Source organism: Apis laboriosa, unplaced genomic scaffold (assembly GCF_014066325.1).
Source record: "Apis laboriosa isolate Shangri-la unplaced genomic scaffold, ASM1406632v1 scaffold9_cov152, whole genome shotgun sequence".
NCBI lineage: Eukaryota > Metazoa > Arthropoda > Insecta > Hymenoptera > Apidae > Apis > Apis laboriosa.
In genome coordinates this window covers 6,976,555-6,996,510 of record NW_025224966.1, presented here as the reverse complement: position 1 = coordinate 6,996,510, position 19,956 = coordinate 6,976,555, and the positions used below count along the sequence as shown (strand labels likewise).

Sequence of the window (19,956 nt, the reverse complement as noted above, 5' to 3'; positions counted from 1 at the left end):
AATGTCAAATGGTGGGAAATTGGAAATGGATTCAGGTCAATCGAACGATATTACGCGTAGTATACTGGCTCGTGGACTTTTTCCTTCGTCGCTTGTGCTTGTAATTCGCTCGGTGATGGAGAATCGAATTGGAGGTGTAACGAATGGATGAATAATTTGCGTTGGAGGTGGAGGATAGATTGAAGGTGTAAGTTGTGATGCGAATAATTCTGAAATACTGACTGATGAGTAAACTGAAAAAGTTTTGCAATTTGTTATTGATATTATTGGAATTGTATCTTTTTTTCATAAAATAATGTGGGATAATTTAAAGAAATAGAATATTAGAGAAAGAAATATAATATTCGAGGGATGATTTATAAAAAAATTATAAAAATTTATCGAATTTTTTTCAAACAATTCTTCAGATTCGATTTATAAATGGAATTTAATAACATTTTTTAGCTAATTGTCAGATTTCTTTAATCATGAAAAACAGCAGGGATATATTAAAAATTATAGTCAATTTTTATTCTCACACGAATTCTCATTATGATTCTCAGATTTAATTTTAGATTGTGCTATCAATGCGAAATATCGTGTTACACATGTTCAACTCTTGCGAATATGTGCGAAATATATATCTTTTTTATCTACTATGTAATATATTTTATAAATTTAAATAATTTTCAATCATATAGTTCCTTATGGATATATAGTATAAATACATATGAATACTTTATTTTTGACAAATGAACAAAAATCTCATACAAATATTGACGTTCCAATTTATCCTGAAAATTAGATCTGGATGCATGCCAGTGTGATGTATTATCTTGTAAATATTGATATATGTTTGATGTAAAAAAAAGTGAAATAAAAAATAATTTCCGGTACCGGGAATCGAACCCGAGCCTCCTGGGTGAGAGCCAGGTATCCTAGCCACTAGACCATACCGGAGATATGTAGTTACTTCCTTCGTATTTCTTAAAGTCATAGAATAAAATAAATATTTTTAAAAAATTATTATATAATTTACAATTTTTAAATGAAATTTAAGATAATTATTCTATGAAATTAATAAAATTAAAATTAAAAATCGGAAAATATCTTTTCAATAATAAAAATAATAAATTATTATATGTAATATTTTCAAACATCTTTAAAAAACAATTAATTATTAAAGTTTCGAATATTAAATTTATTTTAATATCGAATTATTTTCTTTTTTCTTTTTGATTGATAATTTATATTCCACAAAAATTTTCAATTTATTCGTCTAGTATCGAAAAGTGTAGGCTTTTCTACGCCACGTTATTCTCCTTCCAAAACTATACTCTACGTGTTATGCATGCTGGCATAACAAGACTTCGTTGTTCTGAATGACAATGTACACAAACGTATTTATAGACGACCACCATCTACACGTTTGTCAAGTTTCTTTCGGTTTCTTTCGCCTGGTCGTCTCTTTTCAGTATTTCTACGGTACTCACGACAACTCTAACGGTATAACGGGTAAATTTGTGCAATCAGACTGAACGCAAAACATACGCATTCGATGCCGAATCAATTTTTATGCTCCTCGAATGAGAATAAAAATTTTCGTTGCTGTGAACTTTTGCGATACTTTCCACACAAATTTATTCATAAAATTAAAATAACTAAATTTTATTCCGAATTTTTCTACCGAAAAAACTAGTTTTATTGGCTACTTATATCACCTCCTTTTAATTAAAAAATAATAATAATTTCTGTTGAATGAACACAAAGAAGGATACACTAAATTCATTGAATTATATGACTAATGTCGATAACGTTGTAGAAGAATAAAACAAATAAACAAATATATAATAACAAACAATGAAAAATTAAAAAATTAATAATTTAAATTGCTAAACATTTTATTCTTTTATCCTTTACAATTCCTTATGTAGATGTTAAAAACAATCCGCAAGAGTTCTGAATAAAGACAAATAAAAAAAAATGACAATTACTTGCAGGTTGAAAAAAAAGTCGTCTCTTGCTTTAAGCATGATTTCTCCATTTTTGGCAAGCCAAGCGGCGTTCTCATAGAAAATTGAGGAGTTTAAAAAGAAGCATCGAGGCCGCTTCCGGTGTCCGTATATGGCGACGATTATCGTATTTTCTCATAAAATCGGCTTGATGCCGCGACGGCCGAAAGAAAGAAAAGAAAAGGGAGCGACAAGAGCGAAAAACGGAAACGACAGAAGGGGAGATCGTACATTATGGCGTAAATGCGGTCTCTGCCGCTCTATCTCCGAGGTTATTTCCGTTTCGACGCACGAATTGACGACTGTGGGAGGTATCGCGACTCTGCAATCCGCGTGAAAGAAATCTCACCAATTAATATCTTCTTCCAATCAACAATTTATTTTCCATCAAAGAATCGTTTTATTTTTCAATTCAACAATTTATGGATGAGAAAATTTTTGAGAGTGTTGAAAACTTAATAATTCTTTTCGAATTTTTAATAAAAATAATAAATTGAAAGGTACTTTAAAAAAAAAGAAAATTTTATTACAGGACAATTTTGATCGTTATATCGTTACAAAAGATTAAACTTTATTATTATTAAAATTTAATATTGTTTTAAATTTATATTATAATTATTGGTATATGTAAATAATCCTTTAGCTTATAATATTAAATTCGAATTCGTTTATAGCGTTTAAGCAAATTTTAATTTAACAATATTTCAAAAGATATTAATGAGTGAAATATTATATATAAATAGTGATATGGTTACTACAAATTGTTGTTATCAGTATAATGTTACTGTAACTTTCACGCTAGCATAGCTACGAAAATAAAATTGCTCCACTATGTAAACCGACTATAACATGTACTTGTTACATATATTCACAACCCCGGACAACATAGTCATAAAGTTCACTAATAGCTACGTTCTTCGAATTATCTTCTACCTGTTGTTAAAACACAGAGACGTAGATCATCCACACTGCTTATTTTACAAAAGATCCTTATTTGTGTCTCTTCGCGTTCAATATGTAAATTAGCCCGATACGACAATTCAATTACTCAAACAATAATCATTCAACATTTAAGAACGATACAATATTTCTTTCTCAGACGTAATATAACACCAATAAATAAACTAGAATACTTATTATCAAATCACTAATCAGTTTCGCATTTAAAATTCCAAACTCATTCCTCAAATTTTCCAATCAATCTCGCTTCATCGTGGGATTCGTCGCATCCCAATTATCTCTCATTCGAGATCTCCATCCATTGCCAACGCTTCGAAAACAATTTTACCCTCTTCCACGCGATTCATCGTCCCAAAAAAAAAAAAAAAGAAAAATTTTAACCCACGCGAATAATAATTTCCAGCGCGCATAATACATCTTGCAAACTTGCAATTTTTACCCAATTTTTTTTATGTACATTCCTTGTACACGGGAAATTTCGCGAAAGTAATTAAAACGCGTGCCACGCTCGCGGATCGTTATCATCACACGCAGGGATACGTAGCATACACGTAGGTAGGGGAATTAAATGAAAAATCGTCGTTCCCTGGCCCGAAGATACGTCGTGGCCGAATTTATGTACGCGTCAGCACGATCGCGTTTCGCCGCAATGCGGATGGAATTTCTTCTTTTCGATCTCGGTGAGTGGCTTGACGCGGGCGTAAACAATTACGCGGAGGCGCAAGAAGAAAGTTGGCAGTGCTCCTCTCGGAGCTGCCGGAGAGGAGGATCGTTGACGAGGAGGGGAAAAAAATTTAGCGCCTGTTCGTCGTTAGGGGAGGGGGAGGAGGTGAGGGCGAGTGGAGGTTGATCGGGGGATGGAAAAAAGAGGAGAGAGGAAAGTTGTGGAAGAGGCACTCTCGTGGAAGATGTTCTTCTTTTTCGAGTGGTGGAAATTTATTTGGAATCTTGAGTTTGAGGGACTTTCTTGTTGTAGAACGTTTTGAGATTGTTTTATTTATTTATTTATTTGCTCGGCGAGAGATCGGTTCGGAGTTCGGAATTGGATTATTTTTGAGATGATGGATGGATGAGATGGGAAGAGAAAGAATTATTCGTAATTACGTTCTGATTCGCATTGAATAAGCACGATGAAAATTTTGTGTTGATTGTTCGGGCGTCGATTTAATCGATTATCTTGATCTTGCTTCCTGGTTTGGACCGAGGTTCTGATTAAATTTCTATGTAGTTGATTTCGAAACTTTTTTTGCCGACTTTTCTATTGAGTTAATTGAGTTTGAGTGAGAAGAGAATAGAAAAGATAAGAATAAGTTTCAATCGATTAAATTATGAATATCAATCTTTTTAAAAGACTAATCGAAGTTTCTTTCTTTTTTCTCTTCGCAAGAAAACAAATAAGATTTATTATTGGATTCTATCCCATGATTAAAGATTTTAGTTTAATTATTATTTTTCATGTCAGACAATGACATGATCAAGATATCATTATAATTCGAGCTGAGATCAGTAGATATTTGAGAACGAATGAAGTGTAAAAGGACAGAAAGTTGAAATTCCTCTGATGAAATGAAATGAATAAAATCTAAGGGATTCAATTCATCGTGATATTGTTATTCGTTCGAAATTACACGTAATTTATACATTTTTGAAAAAATATATTACAATTATTTTGAAAAATAAAGAAAATATGAATGGGTGAAAAAAAGTTGCATCGATTAAACCGTACACACTCACCGTGAAGGATTTGAATGCGTCAAGTAGGATTTTAACCCTTCATTCAGGGAAGGTGATCGACGCGGTAATTCCAGGTTTGGTGGAACCATTTTTCGCCTCGAGGGATTTAAGGATTTTCCACTTATATGAGCATGCCTCCGAAACTTTTCGTGCCGATAACGCATTGAGTGGTTTGTAAGCTAAAAAGTTTTCGAGCATTCATCACGCTCCTGTCTCGTATCGATTAGAGGGTGAGATTAAAAAGTGTTTCCATTTCCGTGTTCTTCCATCGGGAAAAAACGTAAATCATCCATGATAAGTAAAAAATCAATCTCTTATTTTTTATTACATTAATATTTATCGGTTAATCTTTATGATTTTTAGTATCTTATTTCAAATATTTAATCATATTAATAACATAAGAAAGTATTAATAATTATTAAATATTCTTCCTTCCACGTTAATTCTAGGATTCAAACTTTTAATTCTCTTTCTAGGATTCTATGTTCGAAAGCATCAATTGCTATAATTTCATCCACAGATGTTCTCTTATTATTGAAATTCCGAGAAAAATCATTATTGCTTTTTTACGATTTTTCTAGCACAAACTGCCACATTATTGAACTAAATAATTCACTATTATACAAGACATCTCGAATAATATACAATGATTCAATATAAATTCGATTCTCCATATACTTTACATTAAAATTACCAAAATAAATCGTTTTGTCATATTAAAAAAATCACTATTGTTACAATCATTAATTTAATCTAACCAACGACGAAGAACAGTCAACAATAACCAGAGAAATCAGATTTTTCGATTCGACTCCATATCAAAACCAACAAGCCTCGCGAACACAAAAGAATACAACAAATGGATAACGATAAAACCGCAAAAATATTCCGCATTACCGTCACGTAAATCCTCATTCCCCCCCTCTTCCGACTACTCTTCAAAGCGTAATAAACCCGACTCAGACACCTAACCGAGCTGAAAAACAATCGACCAAAAGGACATGGTGAAGAGGCGCCTGTGGAACACAATCTGGAATATCCTTGTAAGCTCTCCCTCCCCCTCTTCTTGTCGCTCGCCTTGTATCTCGCGGGATTACGCGTTTTCGAGGGGGTGCGCTCGCGCGAATTTTTTTCAGGGTGCACCTGCGCTCCGGGTATCGAATGTTGGCCATCGCGATTGCGGTCTTCGGGAAAAACTGGCCGAACCGGTCACGCGTTAAATATCACGGGCCCCCACTGGCCAAGAGGACCAAAGCGAAGCGGCTGCACCAGCACGAGGTTGCGGTGACTCGTGGTCTAACTCGCGATCGATCCTTCTTTTGCAATATCGGGTACGGATAAAAACATTTTGCGCAACACGAATTCCTTTAAGATGCAGGAATGATCCCGCAATTTGCAAAAAATGAGGATTTATCGACGGTTTCCCAAGTTTTGGATCGATTAAATTTTGCGAGAATTTGATGTAACGGAATTTTGAAAAGCCTTGGCTTTTTCGACGTATTTGTAGACTTTGATAGGTCGTAATTTTGGATATGATTTTGACCGAATTTCGTACGTGTACGGTATGGATGGAACTTTGTAATTTTTTTTTTTTTTTGATATTTCAGGGTCTTTGTTGAACAATTTCACGTGTAATGGAATTTTGCGAATCTTTTGGATTTTTCGGTTATTGATTTTGACGCTGTAATTCTAGAGTAATTAAATTTTGGGCAAATTTCATATGTGGAATGTAATCTTTATGGATTTTTTTTTTTTATGATATGATCTTTGGAATATGAATTTAGTAATGATCAAATAATTTTTGAATTTGAATTTCGTATATAATGAAACTTTATGGATTTTATTTTAGAATTTTTTTAACGATATTTATATTCTACAATAATTAAATTTTTGGTGAATGTCAATTCATTATAGGAAAATTTTTTGGAGAAAATCCTTGATATTAGTAATCAAAAGTTTTCAATTAGATTTTTAAATTCAAATTGACCATTAATTTATCTATAAAAAGAAGTGAATCTTTTATCAACAATTGACGTTTATAAGATAATACATGTATACAAAATGTATTAACGATTGATATGATTATAAATTTTTTTTCTTATTCATTTAAAGGATAAATTAACATCGCGTATGTAGATCAATTTTGCACGAGGCAAGTCAAAGATCGAGCAGGGTTCATAATAATTGAATAAATATTAAGATTAAATTGCGATAAAAATCTCTACAGAAAATTATCTTATATTCCCATTTTGAGAATTAAAAATTTTACAAGCTCGATAACGAAGGCTGGTTTTAATAATATACTTGCAGTTTCAAAGTAACGATTATATTAAATCTTCAATTTTCATCAGCTAAAATGTATTATATTTTTTAATTAACTAAAGTGTACGTCAAATTATATCCATCATAATTTTTACCCTGAATCGTTATTAAGCAATGAACATTCCATTCTATTGCTCGAGAATTCAGAACAAGTTAATTTGTATCTTCTCTCAATTATTTAGGTCGATCTGGTAAAAACAAAAGAACTAGATTTCTAAACTAAAAATAAATTATCTCCACTGAATATTTTCTATAATATCACGCAATTTTCTGCCTTCTTATACCCTTTTTTTCCTACACAATAATCCATAATATACATCTTAAGTCTGAACATCTTACGATCTAACTTCAAAATAACCAATAATCACGATCGATCGAAAGAGCAAGAAATTTCGGTCTAAGAAAAAACATCTCTGTGTTATTATTTGAATCTGAAGAAATTACTTTGAATTTACAATTATGTAATATTTATTACACAATATTGCCTAATATCGACCAATGTAAATAGCTTAACCATATAATCAGCAAACAAGAGTGAAAGAACAATAAAAGGAAACAAGTTGATAGTGGCGCCCAACATACACCTACACACAGAAGCAAAATGGAGGCTAAATCGAACGCCGACTGAAACGTATTACACCTTCGGTTTGGCCTCGTGACGATAATACATAAGAATGCCGACGTTCGTGATGATAATACACAGCCTCCTGATTATCGTGCTGTCCGAAGCCTCACCAGGGTCGCCTGAGTTACGTTGTAATGATGGCCAACCAGCGAACCGGTTGTGGCCCTGCCACTGCACTTATTTGGCCCCTAACCCGATCCAAACCAGACGAAAACCAAGAGGGAAAGAAGAGAGAAAAAAAGAAGAAGAAGAAGCATGGAGGAACCCGCAAAACTGAACCACACACCTGGCCCAAGGATGCAAGAGGGCCCGAGTAGAGTATAGCAAGAAAGCCAACGCGAATTTCGTAATTCGTACGAAACTGCCGTCGAAGATTCTGTAATCATCCGTGATCGAACAAAATATATAGGAAGAGTTTGATGGAGAGGTGAGATGGAAAGATGAAAGGATCCCTCTCGAAGGGTTAAAATGCTTTCTTACACGTGAACTTTTTTGTTACAAAGAGATCATAATTCGTCGTCTTGTTAAAAAGTTAATCAGAGTCAAAAATTGTTGCTAATATTCAAAGATCACTGAAAACTATTCAATGAAACTTTAATACAGGAAAAAAGCTGCGATAAGTAATGAAAGTATGAGTATGTATGCTCAAAAGAAGAAGAAGATGCGTGAAACAGAAGTTAAGTATAAAACATGGCCAAAGTACATCTCACAGGGAAGAAATTCCAAGAGGAACAAGATACATGGTCTGTAAAAAGAGAACAATAAGCCATTCCTCTCCAGAATTATTGCATCTCCATGCCAGAAAATAAACATTACGCTCCCTACGTTATAACTCATAACACCTAGAATCGTAAACTGAAGAGAATGGATTATCATTTAACTTCTTTCTCTCACGCGTGATTCAAGACGCTTTCCAATTCGACGCATCCTTTCACAAACGAATCCAAAAGACGATCCGCGAATTTTTCTCGGGGAAAACTCGTCCATTGTCGAAACGCACAATATATATATATATATATATGAACACACCTCTCGAAATACGTTCCACTTTCGAAATAACGATCCTCAAGGGTGTGTAGAGTGTATAAATTTCGACGATAAATCCATCATGGCCAAATACTGACCGATATCGAGCCCATGGCCATTTGCCAACTACCAGAGGCTTCTTCCACTCTTGCGTCTCTCTTGTTGCATTATGCAGTTCAGCCTGCGCTTCCTCCTCCGTCTCATTCCGCCCAACCGTACGATCTCTTTGTATAAATATGTCGGCCGAGACATGATTTACTCGTGCACAACTATTTTCGTCATCGGTCGTCGTCGAGTCGTTACTGCGCTCGAAGATCGAAACTCTGTGGTGTCAGGGTCAAGGATTCCTTCCTCGTTGTACACGCGTTGATGGACAAAAGCCGATTCTGTCGTTGCCTCGATCGATCCTCTGACGTGACGAAATGGTGCGTGGTTATCGTGGTTGGATTTCATTATGGAAATTGTCGAAACAATAATGGATTTCAAGAGAAACGAAAATATTTCATTCATTATAAAATGAAAATTTGTAGAGCAGGGATTAAAAGGTTTAGAATACGAGATATAATCTACAATGTTTATCCGGCGTGCACTTAATAAAATATCGCGTATCGATGAATCATCATGGTATTTAACCACTCCTTTTTTACCTTTCCTTTTCTTTCACGATACATTAAAAAAATTAAAAGATTAGAGTTTCTAATTATTGTCCTTTCTACTGTTCCATGTTTTAGTTAAATTTTGCTTACGCGTCAGTTTCAAATCAACGAGGGATCGGATCCAAAAATTCTCTCGATTCTCTTTTATTGAGAAGAAGGATGATGTGTTGATCGAGTCTTGGCGGGAATTTAAACGTTTCAAAAATTCTTGAACGCAAGTTTGGATATTTAGAAGAAGGGGAATTTTTCGAATTGTATGTATCTTTTACAAAATCAATCCACGAAAATTAACATGGTTGTATTGAGTCTATTGATATTGTTCGACACATACGTCGTCAATCTGATTCTACTCATTCTGGGCACCAGTTTAAACCTTTTGATCGTCTTGATTATCGTTTGTGTACCTTCCGCGAGGACATCGAGAAATTTCTACATCGTCTGTCTAGCTTGCTTGAACATTATATTAATCGAACCTCTGGAAGAAATATTGATATGTTTCTTCGACGTAGATATAAATATGGATATAATCAACATCGTGCGTATAATCAACATCGACGTTTCCATCATCATGATCGTGATTTTAAAGTTCGTGCAATACATTGACATCTTTCGGAATCAAATATCGTTTGACCATGTATTATTGAAGAAGTATAGAACCGTAAAAGGCATTCTGTTGATTTGGTCCTTGTGCATTATTTCAATCGCCATTTTCTTTCATATATACAATTATTTCAAGAAAGATATGCGGAATATTTACATATGCATCACGATCATATTTATCATCATGCCATTTATCATCATATTGATCATATCCGTGTCCATAGACGCGTTGACCATTTACGAATTGAAGATATTGAAAGAAATCGAAGAATCGTGGAGGATGAAAGAGTTGAGGCACTATATCATATTGGGTGAGTCAATTAATTAGTTAATGGTTTTTCAATTAAATTTTTCTCTCTTTTTTTTTTCTTTCTTAGTACTTATAACATAATATTAAAGTGGATGGACGTTTCGTACATGAATTCATTTCCATTACGTTTTATAATTGAGATATTTTCAGTGGTAATCAAAATCGCTTTCATCCTGTTACGAATACCGTATCGATTGGCTAGAGCGATCAATTTCTTAGAACCCTACTCATTATACTGCACAGACGACGAAACAGAACTGCTTTATTTCCTGGTCAAGATGTATCCTTTCGTCTTCTCGCTCATTTATATCTCGTTATCGAATGAATTTCACGAAATCATAATGGTACGTTTACCGAGGAACGAAAGTTTATTTTATCAAGACAAATTTAATAATTTGAACAATATTTTTCATTGCAGATGATTCTAAGAAGCGGATATCAAAAATTTTTTAAAAGAAATTCGAATATCCTTCAATAACAAGGTAATTGGATATAAATGTCTATATATGCGTCATTACATTATATTTACGATTAAAAATAAATGGATGAAAAAAATCCATCGAAGAGAAGAGATTAATTATAAAACCTTCGATCATATTTCATATTTCCATTCGGCCCATAGTAATATGCATTAACATCAAAAAATGTATTTATAGCACACACAGCGAGTCATCCCTGCATGAATTACTCAAAAGCTCGAAGCATTGCTCTCAAACATGAAAGACGTGCTTTGTGAACGAAGTTAAACTTGAAACACGTATCCCGCAAGTTGATATTCATAACATAGTGGGAGCAAGAGTATCTGAAACTCTTGAATATTATTTAAGTACTTGCACCTAATAAAAACACGCATCATGGCTAAATTAAGAAGAAGAAAAAAGGAAAAAAAAAAAAAAAGAACAAGGATCTCACAGTGTTTTAATCTAATCTAATACGTGTTTTCAAGTTTTAAAAATCTGTCGATTTTAATTTACGTACAATGTATCGATACATCAGTTGAAAGATGTATCGATTCGATGCAATCATCAAATATCGATTGAAACTTATATTTATTAAATTATTAAATATTTACTTCGATCGATATTCTTATATATTCCGTATTACTGTTTCCTTAAGATCGAAATACATCTACGTTTCTACGTACATAACATATATTGAAACCCCATATATTGAAATATAATTCGATGAAAATTCAAAACCGATATACACAATACATTTCCATCAATTTTAAAGATCTACACGATAACTTGTTCGTTAAAAAAAGAAATTATCCTAATTGTACCAACAAGAAGAAAAACTGCTTAAAATATTACGAAACGAAATACGTCGAAGAATCTCGAAGCAGTCAATAAAACACTCGTTTAACTCGATATATAAGGGACGAGTGGTCGTGAAAACGATATATTAAAATAATGGAGGCGAAACAACTTGGCCTTGGTCCATTCGAAGAACGTTTTCCGCCCATTACGAGCAACACCAAGGGGTGGACGAAATTTGCAAGAGTGTCTCTTGCACAGCCTCTCTCTCTCTCTCTCGTCTCGGTCGCAAAGTCGTGAATTCATTGCGCTCTCTGTATGCAAATTAGGCTCCCTTTGGGCGCGTCTGTCGAGTGCATAAGTCGATGGAGAGGCGCGCATACGTGGAAACACGCGTGTGTTCGGGTCGAAACGACCACGTCCACTTTGTATCCGCCTGTATCTCGCCGTGGAAAAATAGCTCGAGTCGTAATCTGTTGGCCGGCACATCGCGAAATCGTTACGAACGCCTCGATTGTTCGCCCGTTACGATAGCGACGTGCTTCGACGAGACTTACACGCTCCGCTCCGCTTTAAACGACAAACGTGACCTCTCGAGATGTCGTACACGATCGAGCATTCGAGACATTCCCCGTGGAAACGTGAATTTTTGACGGGTGGAACGATGCCACATCGATGATACTGCGAGCGTTGGAAAATTTATGTAGCGTTTTTTTTTTTTTTTTTTTCTTTTTCGTAAAAATGTATCTTCTTCTCGGGGAAGAAGATAAGGATCGGTTGGAGGAAACGAAGGCGCATGGATTTTGGAAAATTTGGTTTCTTCTTGTCTCGTGGAAATCTTGTGAGCGAATGATGCGAATTCGAAGAGCTTAACGAATTCGTCTTTGGAACGGATTGTGTTATAAATACGATACTTTCCATCTGAGAAAAATAAGAATTGGGTTGAAATGTTGGAGGCCATCTAGACAGGATTTCTATATAGGGATGTCGCACGTAAGGTCTATTTGATTCTCTATCCGCTCAAATAAGGAATGGTTCTCGAGATAATTGCTTAAACATTGTGCGATGGGATGGAATAATTGTAAAAGAAAGATTGTGCTGCCTTGAATGAGTGAAATTGAAAAAGTGATTTCTATTCTCTTTTTCTTCGGTTCAATTTATATTAATTGTTAGATTATTGCAAAAGAGAAGAAAAGAAAAAGAAAAAGGATATGTAATTTTGTAATCGCAAAATAATCTCTCGTATTAATATTAAAAATTATGTTAGAATATTTTATTCGATCTTTCATCTAATTTTAATATCAAAATCCTTAAAAATTTTAAGAATCCACAGAATGCTCTTGGAACATTTTTACCCATACCACGCACTTTATGAATCCAGAATTCCAAGAACCAGCCATAACGTATTTGCCGTCCTTAAATTCAATTAAGAGGAACATCGTAAGTGAAAATAGGACATCGTTTGTCGTTTCAAATCGAGGATTAAATCTCTCTTTCATAGCCACACGATTCACCATCTATCCAGCCTCTTCATCACACAATTACAAATTCCATCCGCATCGCGTTTCCTATTCCAAGCTTTACCGATTCTGCGAATACGATTGAGACAAGGACACTCGACGTTGTGTGTATATGTGTATGTGTGTGTGTACGTGCGGTCATATGTGTGGAAAATACACGATTATCGGTCGCAAAAGAAGGTGTACCGACGAAGGGAGATGCATCGTACGTGCCGAAGAAAAAGAAGACCTCGAAGAAACAGGAAATCAGTGGAGCGGAAAGCCATCCTACCAGACGAGACTTCCGCCACGGTCTTTCGGTCAACTTAACGTCCTTTACTCCCGACATCGACATTGAGGTTAAATCTCTTTTTTGCACCAATGAAAATATAATTTTTCCTTGAGACAGATATATTTTATTTAACGAAGAATGAAAGAATGAAAATGGAGATGATGATTCAATCTTGATATAATCTTCGTGAAATGAAAAAAATTTTAACTCTTTCAAGCGTTGACTAAGTAATCGTGTACACGAATTATTATAACAATAAATAAAATCGACGTTATTGAATACGATAAAAAAAAGGTATGAAAAGAATTATGAAATTACAGAAGAGAGATTATTACTTTTTAATTTTCCTAAATTAATTTTAAACGTAAAAAATTCTTCAAAACGTTAAATGTTTAAAAGTAAAATATTTAAACTTAGTTAATTATGTATGACGGAGGAAACCATAAAGAAATTAATTTTTATTATACGAGTGTATTCTTTTGTGAATTTAGGTAAAAACGATTTTTTTTTAAAATAGAGTAACCCCGGATTGATATTATCTTTTACCATTCGATCAATTGTTTCCTACGAAATTTAATTTGGGAAGTAAATCTGTTTGACTCGGCCGTCATGATAAAAATTCCATTGGCGAGAGAAAAGTAACAAAGGACATTGTTTGCAACGAACAGGCGTGCAGTGAAAAAAAATAAAGGCGAATAAAGCTGTTTGTCCCTTCAACGTTGTCCCGAAAGAATAACACCGCCAAAATTTGCTTATGAATAACGAGTATCGACGTTCCGTCCGATTGTTCAAAAGGTATCCTCTCGATCCGCAAATCGAGAAACAAAACGAAAACGTTCCAGTCAAATTCATCTCCATTGTTTCAATCTTGTATTATTATTTCCGTTTTTCTTTCTTTCTTTCTTTCTTTCTTTTTTTTTTTTCTTTCACGTAAAAGGAAAAAAACATATATGCATCATAGAGCATATACCACAATTGGAAGAGAAAAATCGCCGACGAAGAAATTACATTAACGGTTAATTTCACCTGGTACAACATACAATCTCACGGTTGATATATTCGTGAACATCCTACAAAAGCCCATAATAAGAGAAGGCTAGGGAAAGAGTTCTCCATAACGTGAGATACTCGAGCACAAAGAAAGTTACACTTCGTAATATAGGACAGGCGTTTAACTTTCCCCTGTGACTGTGAGCCATTCAGAAGGCATTCGAAATTTTAAATCTCGCTCTTCCGCAATACCTCGTGCTTATTCTTCGCGCCTTAGATTTCTTTCTCATCGAAGAATGTTTGAAAAATAATAATAATATCGAATTATTGAAAAGTTTTAAAATCTTTGAGATGCGAATTTTATCAGAAGATACTGCATTCGAAAGTGACAGATCAACGATAATCACTTAGCTCGCAAAGACCAGTGTGTGAGTTGCGAAAAATTCAGTTATCAAGTTCAGTTATCGATGCAATTCGTTTGATCGTTAGATTTAAAAATGCAAATTGAATGAAAATTATCTTCAAAATCGTTTCGTAACAATTTTATTCGAGTTTTCATTCTCCATGGAAGACTCCATGGAAGAAAAGAAGCGATGGCGCGTCACGCACAGAAAAGAAACGTCACGCGCAAACATCGATGCGAATGCGTAAACGCATTAACGTTGAACGTGTGAATGAAACGGAATATATACACGCATAGAAACTTCATTCATGGGCTTCGAACGGAAAAAGCATTCGCTTCGATTACAATCGCGAGGAGAGAGCCTCGAGGGGATTGAAACACTCGCATCTTTGTCGAACTTTTTTTTTTTACACCGCGAGAAAGTTGAAAAGTTACACGATACAAAATTGAAACGCTTCCTCCGCGCGCGGAGGATCAAACTTATTTCCAATCCCACGTTTCATTTCCGACCAGCGCCGCGATTCGCTCCGTGGAAGAACTTTTACCAACTTTTTTCCTTCGATTTTTATTTTTTTCTCCCCCCTCCCTCCTTTTCTTTCTATGTTAATTTCGTTGTTAACTTAAAAACTCGACTATTGAATTATTTTATTTTTTCATTCAGAATTGGATACTGTATATCTGAAAATTATCTGTTAGATTTATAATCGTCCGGATTCTTTTAGGGATGATCGTAGCTTGCATATCGAATAATGTACGAATTTATCGATAAAAAAATAATGTTGAAAGGATCTCAAGATTGATGAATATTTCGCGATAGGAATCGCGATTACGTGGCGGAAAATGAAAAATCGGCGCCCGAAGGCTCGATTATCTCTTCCTCCTCGTGTCCAAGATTCATATCTCTCGATGCGAAACGTCGATTGACGAGTGATGAAAGAAACGATCATTTCGACTGCTGTAAAAACTTTACTTTGATCTTCCATTTTCGAAGAATATTGCAATTTACGGAAAAAACAAAAATCAAGTATGGGATAAAATATCTCCAATATCTCCAATAATAATTATTATCACATATCAAGTCCAAGTATCCAAATAAATACCAAATTTTCTTAATCATTATTGTGAACAAACTTTATAATCAAGAAACAAAGGAAAATTCATTAATTTCCTCCATTGTCCAACGTCACAAATTTAAACGTCACTTAAACCTCAAAAGTTAATTTTCCAATCATCTATCATCGTATCATCGCTCCAATTAAAACCACTCATTCTTTCATCTTCTATTCCATAGAGAAAAAGCTAGTTCCATGTACGAGGAGTTCTATCTCAGCTACGATATCGCTTGTTCAAAATCACCCCGGACCCATCCCACACGAAGGATGTCAGGGTTTCTTTCATGGACAAGCGGCGATCGATGCACTTCCACGACACCCTGTATGCGGTGGAAGCCGGAGGCTAACGCGTGGGTGGGCGTCTCGCAACGAGGGGCACAGGCGTCTCGACAAAGTCGGGGTGAACGTTGCCGGTCGAGACGCGGATTCTTTGCCCAAAACAATCTCGTCCGTTGAGTCAGAGCCCTGTTTGGAAAGTAGAACGGACGGGCCTAGTTACCTCCGCTATTTAAACATGGCAGTACACTCTACGCGTAACCCCCTTTTGTACGCCCCACAGACCTCGGTGGAGAACTCTACTTGGAATTTGTGATTTATTACGTCGTTTCTTTTTTCTGTTTTTTTTTTTTTTTTCTTTTTGTGGAAGTAATTACTTATTGGGTTAAGTTTTAGGGGAGACGAGGGGGGAGACGAAGGTTCGAACGTGAGACGTTTCCCTTTGAAATATAAGCGGTCGAATTTTTTTAAATAGAAGGAATGAACGGGTTATGGAGAGTTTCTTGATTATGTAATTATTGTATGTGCATATATATATTTATTTTTGGAAAGTTTTGGAAGTTGGATTGGTTATTTATCTATTTGTTCACGTTCTAATTATGGAATATCAGAAAATTATTAAATTTCTCGCGTGTATAATATAAGAAGGGAAGAACTGAAAGTTGGTAAGTTTATTTAGTCCCTAATGCATAAAAATTGTACCATCAGATGGATAGTTTAATGTAATGGTTGGAAGATTTCGCAAATTTGTGGCGTATTACGTCTTTTTTAAGGAAGATATAAAGTTCGTGATAATTATATTACACGCAAAAGTACGGGAATAAATCCGCATCCAAAGTAACATAGGCATCGCTATTTTTAACCACGCGCAAACTTCAAACGAGCCACGTAATATTTTTCACATTTCACGGTGTTGTTGCTGTAATTTGACTTCTGATTTCGTGGTCCATTAGTCATTTTATTTACGATCCAACTGTAGATCAATGTGAAATAAAATTCGTCGTACAAAGGAATGAGTCATACGCCTAATTCGCTTAATCTATATAAATATATATATATATATATATAGTATGTATCGATTCGATTTTTTCGAAGAAAGAATTTATCGTAATCTGGATGAAAATGCTTTTTTTTAAATGAAAATATATATCCATTTATCAAACATCTTATCTTCGATAAAGTAATTATTATCTAAGCAATACTATAATCAAAAAAAATTCAATGCATAAATCATTAAGCGTTTGACAACGTTTAATCTAAATTTATCCGTATTATTCGAACATGTATTTGCTAAAGATTTATGTACGTATCGCGAAATTAAAGCAGATTAACAGAGCATAATTATAAGCAATAAACCTTTAATCCCGATAAGCTTGATAAACCCGCGAGCGAATATAATTTAAGCGCGAACGCTTTCTCATATGAAGGGAAGAAAGATCTTTTCCAGGAACGCCCACGATGCATTTATAAATACGGAGAATACAAATTGTGGGGTTGTGCCGAAAAAAATGAGAACGGCGTAAAATATGGGTCGCGTGGATACGTACGAGGAAAAGGGCAAGGGGTGGAGTCGTAAGAAATAGCGGTGGAGGAGTCAAAGGTCGAGGAGGAGGTCAAAGAGAAAGAGAAAGAGAAAGAGAAAGAGAGAGAGAGAGAGAGAGAGAGAGAGAGAGAGAATATGACGAAATAACGAGGAAAAATAAAAGTATTAAAGGTTAAAGGGACGACGAGGCGAGGGTGCATAAATATTCATAATCGCATGGAAGCACGGGAAGGGGAGGAAAACAAGGGAAAACGGAGGAAAACAGAGGAGCGTCGAAGAAGAGCGTGGAATCAGTGGTGGGAATGAGAGTTGAAACGGAGGAAAGAGCAAATGGGGGATAATGGTGGCGAAAATGATACGAGAAGCGAATGTTAAAGTGATTTATATGTCGCGGGCAAAATTAGAAAAAATTAGAGAAGAGGAGATGTAACGAAGAGGAATCGGTGATGAAAAATGACGGATATAAATAGGTTAAAGGAACATGTCGATGGAAAAGTTTTTAATTTCTTGCGCCCTGATTCAACAGGATTGAATCGATTTACGAATTGAATAATTTTAAATTTTCCAATTTGCGGTGATTTTTGATGGCGAATTATAAAATTATAAAAACAAGTTAATGTCAAATGTTTCGCAACAAGTGAGTAAATTTCCAAAAATTGAAAAATTTTCTCTCGATGCGTTAAACGATTACAAATATGTATACGTATTTTATTTTATTCAGGAATTTGATCATCTCTTTCGAAATTGGCTACGAATTTCGTTTCCCTTATTCCCACCCAATATCTTGGTTCACTGGCGAATGGAACGTAAGCTTGTACGATATTCGTATCTTTTATACGATAAAAAAAAAAAAGAGGAAAGAAATCCTTATCGATAATTTCATTCTCCAATGTATTCAAATTTGCACATTCTCGTATAACTATTCCACGACAATCGCGCGTTAAATTTTAGTTTGCTTTAGAATAAGTTACGTATGCGTATATTATTATCAATGTGATTCATGCATACGTACACGAATGTACGTTGATAGGTCGAGGAATGTATACACAGATGCATCGTATGCAGATAGAGAACGTTTTTTTCCCTTTCGCGTCGACGTGTATGCGCGTATATACGAGAGGGGAAAAAAAAAAAAAAAAAAAAAAAAATTTCGCAGTGTCGAACATGGCCAATGGTTCATTGTTCTCTCAAACAGACAATGACAATGTGTGGGTCTTTCGAATCTCGTCGCTGACGAAATTTCTCGTTCAACAATGGAGTGGAAAATTGAAAAATACTGACTAACCTAAAAAGACAATTATCGTCGATTACTTTCTTTTTTTCGGAAGCATTTCTCCTTCCTCTGTATTGCATAATCATATATTTGTTGATATTTTAACAAATTTTTCTCAATTTTCGAAAATTGAAATACGAAAAAATCAAGTTTAATCTTCTAGTATAATAATAAATGATCAGGCAACGAATTATTTTTCGTTTAATGGATAACAATCGGGTGACGAACAAATTGACCAATGACAAACGAAGTTAATCAGCTTGTTAATTGGTGCGCGAGGAGATCGATGAATATCCACTCCAGTCGTATAAATTCGTTACAAAGCCTGTATTTGTGTTTGACCAAGTTCGTCAAAGTTTAATTCCGTACCCGTGTTTTGACAACGTGAAAATCGACATGAAACGCGAAGCGCGATCATTCATCGATATAATAAACTTACAATTTAAACGCACGATGGAAAATGCAATATGAACAGTCGAAAGTCGTGCATTTTATACAATTTTTCCTCGAATTATCGTGACATCCATTGGATCTATCTTTAAGAAAAATTTTACCTTTAAAAACCACGATTGACACATTGAAGAAATCTCTACTAAAATAATAGCAATAATCACAATCACTTGATAAATTCTTTCAATTTTTAAAACATCTAATGAATTTAATTAAAATCCAATGTTAAAATATTCGTAACGAAAATCAATTTCGAAGAAAGAAAAACAAAGGGAACACGAAAACAATTGATAATATCGAAACGCAAACACGAAAGTTTGCACGTGTATAATCATCGTGCAAATGGCGCGGATAATACAATATATCGAGATTATTATTATCTCGAGAAAGTTATAAAAAAAAAAAGAAGAAGAAGAAGAGGTGTCAATTACCGGTGAATGTCATGCGCAATGAAACGAGATATCCAGAAATAGATTGACGAAAGTGCAAGGTTAAATCGAATAAGATCGTCCCGGTGCACCAAATAATCGCAATTGCACGTCTACTTGTACGACATACTTTCTTTATTGCAAAGATGTCACTGCCACGTAGCGTAACGAAGGCCGTTTGTCAACGGGCGAATACTGAGCGCAATTTAC

At 34.7% G+C, this 19,956-nt stretch overlaps 1 protein-coding gene, 1 non-coding gene and 1 pseudogene across 4 annotated transcripts in view; 1 reads left to right on the top strand and 2 right to left on the bottom strand.

Moving 5' to 3' along the window:
* The window catches only part of LOC122720081 (mediator of RNA polymerase II transcription subunit 12), a 92,159-nt gene that overhangs the window by 71,184 nt on the left and 1,019 nt on the right, over positions 1 to 19,956 (bottom strand). The gene's annotated exons all lie outside the window — the stretch shown is intronic.
* On the bottom strand, positions 868 to 939 carry Trnae-cuc. Its single transcript has one exon. It is a non-coding gene; the product is annotated as a tRNA-Glu (tRNA).
* LOC122719868 lies at positions 10,099 to 12,855 on the top strand (annotated as a pseudogene).